Here is a 9877-nt window from a genome sequence, read left to right as displayed (position 1 = left end):
ATTTTATGAGGAGGACACCCCAGGCAATTGAAGCAACATCTAAAATACACTATTGGGACTGATCAAACTAAAGAGCTTCTGCACAGCCAAGAACACAGTAAGTAAGGCAAGCAGACAGCCCTCAGAATGGGAGAAGATTTTCGCAGGTAATGTCTCTGACAAAGGTTTAATAATCAGAATCCTGAGAGAACTCAAACGTATTAGCAGGAAGAGAACTATTGATCCCATCTCAGGGTGGGCAAGGGACTTGAAGGGAAACTTCTCTGAAGAAGACAGGTGCATGGCTTACAGATATATGAAAAAATGCTCACCATCCCTAATCATCAGAGAAATGCAAATTAAAACTAGTTTGAGATATCATCTAACACCAGTGAGATTAGCCCATATCACAAATCCCAAAATCACAGATACTGGCATAGTTTTGGAGAAAAGGGAACACTTCTACAGTGTTGGTGGGATTGCAAACTAGCACATTCATTTTGGAAAGACATCTGGAGAACACTTAGAGAACTAAAAATTGACCTGACATTTGATCCTATAATTCCTCTACTAGGTATATATCCAGAAAACCAAAAAGCACACTACAACAAAGATATGCATACCTGAATGTTTATTACAGCCCAATTCATAATTGCTAGGTCATGGAAGAAGCCCAAGTTCCCATTGACCCACGAATGGATCAATAAACTGTGGTATATGTACATCATGGAATACTATGCAGCCCTAAAGAAAGATGGAGACTTTACTTCCTTCGTGTTTACATGAATAGAGTAGGAAAATATCTTCTTAGCGAAGTATCTCAAGAATGGAAGAAAAAGTATCCAATGTACTCACCCCTACTATGAAACTAATTTATAGCTTTCATAGGAAAGCTATAACCCAATTATGGCCCAAGAGTATGGGGGAAGGGGAGAGGCAGGGGAAAGGAGGGGGAAGGATGGGTGGAGGGAGAGTGATTGGTGGGATCATGCCTATGGTTCATCTTATAAGGGTACATGTGAATCTTTCTAAATGAAGAATATAAATGTCTTAATACAATAACTAAGAAAATGGCATGAAGGCTATGTTAGCCAGTTTGATGAAAATATATTTCAAATTGTATATAAAATTAGCACACTGTACCCCATCACAGTATTAATGTACTCAGCTATGATTTTTTTTAAAAACCAACTTTTTGATTTATTGATCTGTTGTATAATCCTTTTGTTTTCAATTTCATTTAATTCTGCTGTAATTTTAGTTATTTCTTTTCTTCTGCTGGGTTTGAAATAGGAATGTTCTTCCTTTTCCAGTTGCTTGAGATGTCCCATTAAGTTGTTAACTTCCCCTCTGTCCATTCTCTTGAGGAAGGTTTGCTGTGCTATAAATTTCCCTCTTAGGACTGCCTTAGCATTATCACAGAAGTTCTGATAATTCGTGCCCTCATTATTGTTTTGTTGCAAAAATCTGGTAATTTCCTTCTTAATCTCCTCTCTGACCAACCTATCATTCAGCATAAGGTTATTTAGCTTCCATGTTTTTGTATGAGTCTGTAGTTTCCTGTTGTTACTGAGTTAAACTTTTATTCCATGATGGTCTGAGAAGACGCAAGGATTAATTTCTATTCCTTTAAATTTGCTGAGGTTAGACTTGTGACCTAAGATGTGATCAATTTTGGACTATGTTGGGCTAATGAGAAAAATGTTATTCAGTTTTGTTAGGATGAAATGTTCTGTAGATGTCTGTTAAATCCAAATATTGGATGGTTAAGTTTAAATCTAAAATTTCTTTGGTCAACTTCTTATTGGAGGATCTATCCAACACTGCCAAAGGAGTATTAAAATCTCCAACTATGATGGAGCTGGAAGAAATCAAGTCACTCATTCCTGTTAGCGTGTCATTTATAAATTGTGGTGCATTCTGGTTCAGTGCTTAAATATTAATAATTGAAATCTCATCATATTGAGTATTACCCTTAACAAATATAAAGTGACCATCCTTGTCCTTACTTCCTTTTGTTGGTTTAAAGCCTATGATATCTGCGAATAAAATTGCAACACTGCTTTTTTCTGCTTTCCGTTTGCCTCAAATATAGATGACCATCCCTTCACCCTGAGTCTATATTTATCTTTTAAGGTAAGATGAGATTCTTGTATGCAGCAGATAACTGGCCTGAGTTTTTGTATCCAGTGAGCCAACCTGTGCCTCTTTAGGGAACAATTCAAGCCATTCACATTAATTAAGAATATTGGTAAGCCTGGTAAAATTTTGGGTATCAGGTTTTTCAAAAGTCCAGTGGTCATTGTTAATCCTTTCACCACTGTGGAAATTGGAATTTGATCAAAAGTTACTGAGTGAGTTTACTTTTGTGGTGGGGGATTATACTGGTCATTATGGAGGATACATCTGAGAATATCCTGGAGAGCTGGTTTAGTTATGGTAAATTTCTTCATCATGTGAATGTCATTAAATTATTTAATTTCTGTATCATAAATGAAACTCAGTTTAGCTGGATACAGGATCCTGAGTTGAAAGTTGTTTTGTTTTAGGTGATTAAAACTCAATGATCACCCTGTTCTAGCCTGAAAGGTTTCAGCCGAGAGATCTACAGTCATTCTAATATTCTTCCCCTTGGAGGTTATGGTTTTCTTATGTCTGACTGCTTTTAGAATTTTCTCTTTCATATTAACTTTAGTGAAGTTAATTATGAAGTGCTTGGGAGATGTCTTATTCGGGTTGAGTTGTGCTGGGGTTCTGAAACTGTCAGCTATCTGAATTTCAGAATCTCTTGGCATGTCTGGAAAGTTCTCTTTCATAATTTCCTAAAGAAGAGCCTCTGTGTTTTGTGAAGCAACTTTGTTGCCTTCAGGGATTCCTATAAGGCAAATATTAGTTTTTTTCAAATTATCCCAGAGCTCTCTGAGAGAATGACCTGTTTTTGCTTGCCATTTCTCTTCATCTTTGAGTGCTTGCACACATTCAGAAGCTTTGTCTTTAATGTCAGAGATCCTTTCTTCTGCCTGCTCCACTGTGTTAGTGAGGGATTCTACCATATTTTTCAGATCTTTGAGGGCTGCAACCTCTTGCCTCAATGTTTCAAAATCTTTGGTCATTTTATCTTTGAAATCATTGAATTCTTTAAACATCTTTTGAATAATTCCTTGAAATTCTGATTCCCTCCTTTCCTCCATTCTGTTGTTCTTATTTGCTATCCAGGCTCTGAACTCGATTTCTGACATCTCAGCCATCTGTTTCTGGATGGGATCTTCAGTTGCATCTGCCATATCCTGCCTTGGGGGAGTTGATCTACTCTGAATATTCATGTTACTGGAGTCTTTCCACTGATTCTGCCCCATGCTTAATTTACACCATTTGGCTAGATGAGCAGATAAAGAGAAGTTGGGTTTGGTACTCCAGGAGTAGTGATTAAGTAGCCCTTTGCCCAAATGCTAGGGCCTTTGGTGTCTGTGCCTTTTCTTCTAGAGCTCTGCCAAGGACCTGTATGGTGCTACTGCCTGAGAAACTGGGGGCCTCCTTCATTTGATGGGGCTAATTCGCTCTGTCTTGTTTTCAGCTGGTCTCTGTTCTACTCTAGTAAATCAGTTACTCTGGGTTGAAGTCTCAGCTGTGGAGAAATACCATCAATTAAGTCCCCACAGGCAACAATTAGGAAAGGAAAATTACACCTTTCCACAACCACACACCCAGAGTACCACTTTGGATAGTCCTCAGGTGATTGGCCCAGTTCAAGAGGTCCAAATCAATTGACCCAGTCAGCACTGGTCTCAGGTGGGGGAGTTCAAAAGGTCTCTGGCAACTAGATAGCAGGGGTCTGCTGGCAGCTCAGGTATGACTGGCTCTGATGTTCCATGACATCAGAAGGACCAACCCAGCAAATAAATTAGTCTGGGAATGTTGATGCCTCCTTCCCCACCTTGCACCTCTGTCACACCCAGTCACTGGTAGCCCCACAGGGCTGTGCCCAGTTCTCCCCAATGAGCAGATGCCACAGGGGTTTACACCTCCCTGAGTCAGAGAGAGATCGATGTCTCCTCAGCCAGGTTGATGTTTTTGGCCAGTATCCAGCAGGGGGAGGTGAGGCCTGACAAACTTGGGTGCTTAATGTAGGCTGAGGCGGTTTACTCAGTTCCAGCCCCACCCCTGATTGATGTTGCTGGCAGAACAGCATAGCTTTGCAGAGTTTGTTTCTGTCCTGCTATCAGATGCTGCTTGAGGTGACAGAAACCACAACTCAGTTCCAGGCAGTGGCAAGCAGTTAGAGCTCACCCTGAGCTGTCAGTTCCAGCCTCTGCCTGCCCACTTTTGTCTCAGCTATGATTCCCTGAGGGCCAGGTGCATCTTAGCCTCAGTAAAGCAGTTCTCTGGGTCAGCCCTGCCCTGGGAGTAAAGCAGTCCTCTGGGTCAGCCCCGCCCTGGGAGTAAAGCAGTCCTCTGGGTCAGCCCTGCCCTGGGAGTGTGCCAGTTCTGCATGCATATTCTAGTCCCTGCACTCCTTTTACTCACGTCTCAGAGCTGTCCACCAGTGGCTGCCACCAGAGAAGGTGCCTGGCTTCCTCTGGTTGCCCAGAGAGACAGGGCGTGTCTTTCTGGGATAGCACCACAGGTGTGAGCCTTATTGTTCCCACTGCTGCTGCTTTTCTGCACCTGGGGCCGCCACTGCCACTCCTGTATGGTTCCCTCTTAGCTGAATGTCCTCTCCTTACTCCCATGCAACTGAATCAGCACAGCTGAGCAAGGGCCCCCCTGTCCACACCTCTTGAGAAAATGCCCAAGAATCTGGACTCCATGGGGGACAGGATTCCAGACCTTGGGGTGAGTGGAGGGAAGTGCTGGGAGTTCAGAGTTGCAGATAGAGAATATATACAATTTTATACAGTTTTATGCCTGGTAGGAAAGTGCCATGGCACCATAGTATGGGTAGGAGGTCCAGTTTTTAGAGGGTCTCTCCCGTGGGATGGAATGGGAGGACACTTGAACTCTGCTTGCTTGTTTGTATGAAGTTTACTGTGAGCCATTCTCATGGGGGAAGGGACTCCCATCTGCTTGGAGATGGACTTAGTACCTTTTATTTGTATCTTTGGGGTCATAGCTCACCTTATTAGGGTTGATGTGCATTCTTCAACCTTCTCTCTTGGCTCAGCTCCAAACCATCAGCTTACTTGCTAAACTTCTGTCTTTTAACTCTCCTTCTGGATGGGAGCCTCTGTGGAAAACTGGCTGTAGTCAACCATCTTACCTCTGCCCCTCAAGGATAGTCTGAGATATTTAAAGTATGACAGTGGAGCTTTAATAAGGATTGCATTAAAATTATATATTGCTTTGGGTAGTATGGACATTTTCACAATGTTGATTCTTCTCAGCCATGAGCATGGTGTGTTTTTCCATTTGTTAACATTTTCAGCTATTTCTTTTCTTAGAGTTTCATAGTTCTCTTTATAAAGATCTTCCACATCCTTTGTTAGGTTAACTCCCAAATATCTTATCTTCTTTGGCACTAATATGAACAGAATATTAGTCCTTGACTGTTTTGTCAGCTTGACTATTGTTGGTATATATAAAGGCTACCAATTTATGAGTGTTGATTTTGTAACCTGAGAACCTGCTGTATTCCTTGATCACTTCTAGGAGTTTTGTAGTAGAATCTCTGGTGTTTTCCAGATATACAATCATATTATCTGAAAACAGTGAAAGTTTGATCTCTTCTGATCCTATATGGATACTCTTGATTGCCTTTTCTTGCCTAATTGTGATGGCTAACGCTTCCATTACAATGTTAAAGAGCAGTGGAAACAATGGGCAACCATGCCTGGTTCCTGGTCTGAGTGGAAATGATTTCAATTTAACTCCATTCAATGCAATATTTGCTGTAGGTTTACTATAGATGGCCTCTATCAGTTTAAGAAATGTCCCTTCTGTACCAATTTTCTTAAGTGTTCTGATCAAGAAATGATGCTGGATATTATCAAAAGCTTTTTCTGCATCAATTGAGAGAATCATATGCTCTTTGTTTTTATAATTTGTTTATGTGATGCATTATATTTATAGATTTACTTATATTGAACCAGCCTTGAGACCCTGGGATAAAACCCACTTGGTCATAGTGTATAATTTGTTTGATGTGTTGCTGGATTCTGTTGGTTAGGATCTTGTTGAATATTTTCACATCAATATTAATTAGTGATATTGGTCTATAATTTTCTTTTCTTGTTGGGTCTTTTCCTGGTTTGGGGATCAAGGTGATATTTGCTTCATAGAATGTATTGGATAGTATTCCTTCTTTTTCTATATTTTGGAAAAGGTTGAGTAGTATAGGTACTAGTTCCTCTTTAAAGGTTTGGTAAAATTCTAATGTGAAGCCATCTGGGCCTTGGCTTTTCTTTTTAGGGAGATTTACCACAGGCGTGAGACTTATTGTTCCCACTGCTGCTGCTTTTCTGCACCTGGGGCCGCCACTGCCAAATTATTGGTCTATAATTTTCTTTTCTTGTTGGGTCTTTTCCTGGTCTGGGGATCAAGGTGATATTTGCTTCATAGAAGACACAAAGCCCTGCCACACTTGCTTATTAGGCAACTGGGTGACAGCCCTTTGGGGTCTCCAGTGATTGGGTGTGACAAAGGTGCAAGGTGAGGGAGGAGGCATCAACCTTCCTAGATTAATTTATTTGCTGGGTAGGTCCTTCTGAACCCATGAAGCACCAGAGCGAGTCATATCCAAGCTGCCAGAAGACCCCTGCTATATAGTTGCCAGAGACCTTTTGAACTCCCCCACTTGAGACCAGTGTTGACTGGGACACTTGATTTAGATTTCTTGAACTGGGCCAATCACCTGAGAACTATCTAAAGCAGAACCCTGGGGGTGTGGCTGTGGAAAGGTGTGGTTTTCCTTTCCCAACTGTTGCCTGCAAGGGGCAGGGTGACTTAATCACTGATATTTCTCCACACCTGAGATTTTAACCCAGAGTAATTGATTTTCTAAGCTAGAACAGAGACTAGCCAAAAACAAGATAGAGACACGCAGGCCCACAGGCTCTTAGACCATAGCACTATATGCATCCTTGGCAAAGCTCTAGAGGGAAAGGTACAGACACCAGTCCTAGCCTTTGCCCAAAAGGGATAGTAACATACTACTCCCAGAGCCCCCAACCCAACTTCCTCTTACCTGCTCAGCTAGCCAAACAGAGTAAAGACAGCATGGGGTGGAATCAGCAGGAAAACTCTGGTAGTACAAATAACCAGAGCAGATCAACACCCCTAAGGAAGGATGTGGCAGATGCATCCAAAGAGCCCACCCATAAGCAGATGGCTGAGATGTCAGAAATTGAGTTCAGAATTTGAATAGCACATAAGATTAACAGAATGGAAGAAAGGAAAGAGCTAGAACTTCAAGAAATTATTCAAAAGATGTCTCAAAAATTCAACAATTTCAAAGATAAAATGATCAAAGATTTAGAAACATTGAGGAAAGAGTTCATAACCCTCAAAGATCTGAAAAATATGGTAGAATCTCTCCATAACAGAGTGGAACAGGCTGAAGAAAGGGTCTCTGACATTGAAGACAAAGCTTTTGAAGAAGCCCAAGAGTGCAAAGATGAAAAGAAATGGAAAGCAAAAAATGGATCTTTCTCTCAGAGAACTCTGGAGGATGCAACTATGTATCAGGGATGTTTGGCTTTCCTTTTGGTTGTATTGAGTAGTGAAAAATCTGTATGGTTTTCTTGGTTATAAATAGCTTAGGGTTATGGCTTTCTCAAGTGCCAGTTGTAGTAGCAATTGGGCAATGGGTAAGAAGTTCAATACCATCACTTCTAGGTACCTGAGGTGGCACAGGTGATAGTGATAGAAGTGGGCATGAGAGGCTTGCCCAGAAATGCAAATGGTGAAGTTATTACACAAAAACGCACTTGTTCACATGTAATAGTGCAAGCTCACAGAGCTATGTGTTGGGGAAATAATGAAAACTTGGAAAGTATCCTTAGGAATCCAAATGATCATTTGGCAAATAGAACTTCAGCACATTGCTCTGTGGCTCTTATCCCCTTCGATCACTTTCCAGCTCCATTGACTGTTGTGGTGTGTGTGTGTGTTTTTAATCTAATAATCTGTAATTTTGTCTTTAATTGTCTTAAGTTATGATCACTCATAATTTTTAAATTCTTGTATATTTCTTCTATTTTAGTCCTTCTAATGAGTTGGCAAAAGCATTATTACAAATCACATGTATACAGTTGTTCTACAGTTTTATGTGTTTTAAAGGTTTTTAAAATATAATCCTAAATTGTAACTTATCCCAACTTAGGTAGCAAAGAATTCAAAAGTTTAACTTGCTGTTTCTTGTCACATTGACTTTTAAAAGCATTTGACCTGCCGGCCCCTATGCTCAATGGGTAGGGCACCACCACATACACCAAGGCGGGTTCGAACCCAGCCCAGGCCAGCTAAAACAACAATGACAACTGCAACAACAAAAAAAAAAATAGCTGGACATTGTGGCAGCACCTGTACTGGGAGCTGAGGCAAGAAAATTGAGGCGGAGACAATTGGCCAAATTGTCTTCGTTTTTGTGAGTGGAATCCCTTAGTCTGGCTTTTGGTTATTATTATTTTTTTTAATGTCTCTATCTGTACCTGGGATCAGCCATTTCTTTAAGAATCCCTGGTTACTTTCAGGGATATGGTATTTAGAAACCAAGATCTGGGCACATCTTGTGGGCTCTGTTATTGAAATGATATCACCTAGCCTATCAGTGGTAAGAAGGAGGGAATGTATGTTTTTACACATGCACAGACATACAAACACATAAACACATTTACATCTATCTGTCATCTATCTCAATCTATCATTTATCTACTTATCTATTTGTCACTTATGTACTTATCTATCTAGAAAAGTATGAATTTACACAGACACATTTCATTCAAATTCTGCTAAACAGTGTTCATTTTAGTTTTCTCCCTTTCTGAATCAGAGACTCGCTTCTCCAACAGAGAGAACCCTGGCTTCCATCATCTTTAATATACTCATTCATTTAATCAGTTCTGTTTATGTAGCCAACTCCTCCCATCTCTTCCCACTCACCAATGCCTCCTCACCTCCCCTGGGCTCTCCACAAACTATGTAGGCTCTGGCTGCTCTTGCCAGGCACACTGTGCATGACCCCCCTCCTCTCCTGGCTTGACCTCTGCACCCAGGTCAGGATACCTCTTTATGTCAACGCCAACCCTACCCTACTTGGAGCCACCAGGACTTCCTCCCCTGCCTTAATGTGTGGCCACCACTTTGCTGCCACCCACCTAATGGCTGTGTGAATGAATTATTCATTTTTAAAAAAGGGCATGGAAGCAGCATCAGGATAGGAAAAGAACACTGTATGTGATACCAGCTGAAACTGATAAGTGCTTTTAGCCTTGTTGTACAACCAGTTGGCCAACCAACCATTTTTTATTCATTGTTCATTGTGTTTAGATATTTGGAAGTTGAAGATGGAAGAGAAGAGGTATAAGAAAACATGGCCTTGTATTCCAGAAACATAAGAGGAGATCGAATTAAGACATTAAGTCAAAATCAACAATATATATGATAGTTTTCTCCCATGAGACAAAAAGTACATACTTTAAACGGTACAATTAAACTATGAAAATATTTTCTAAGCAATGGAAAAGTCACAGTGGATTAACTCTCACTATGTTAATCATCATATTGGGATAAAGCCCCAGAGAACCAGTGGTTTTGATGATAAAAGATTCTGGTTGGTTCTCAGTCATGTAGTTCTATAGATTCTTTCTTAATGTGCATGAAACCATCAGATAGTACTTTTATAAAGATATGTGTATTGGTTTGTTCTGTATAATATTTATTACAGAACATTATAAATACATTC

This window comes from Otolemur garnettii, unplaced genomic scaffold, assembly GCF_000181295.1.
Source record: "Otolemur garnettii isolate 467f Iridium unplaced genomic scaffold, OtoGar3 scaffold00142, whole genome shotgun sequence".
NCBI lineage: Eukaryota > Metazoa > Chordata > Mammalia > Primates > Galagidae > Otolemur > Otolemur garnettii.
Note: the sequence above shows the minus strand (reverse complement) of the source record.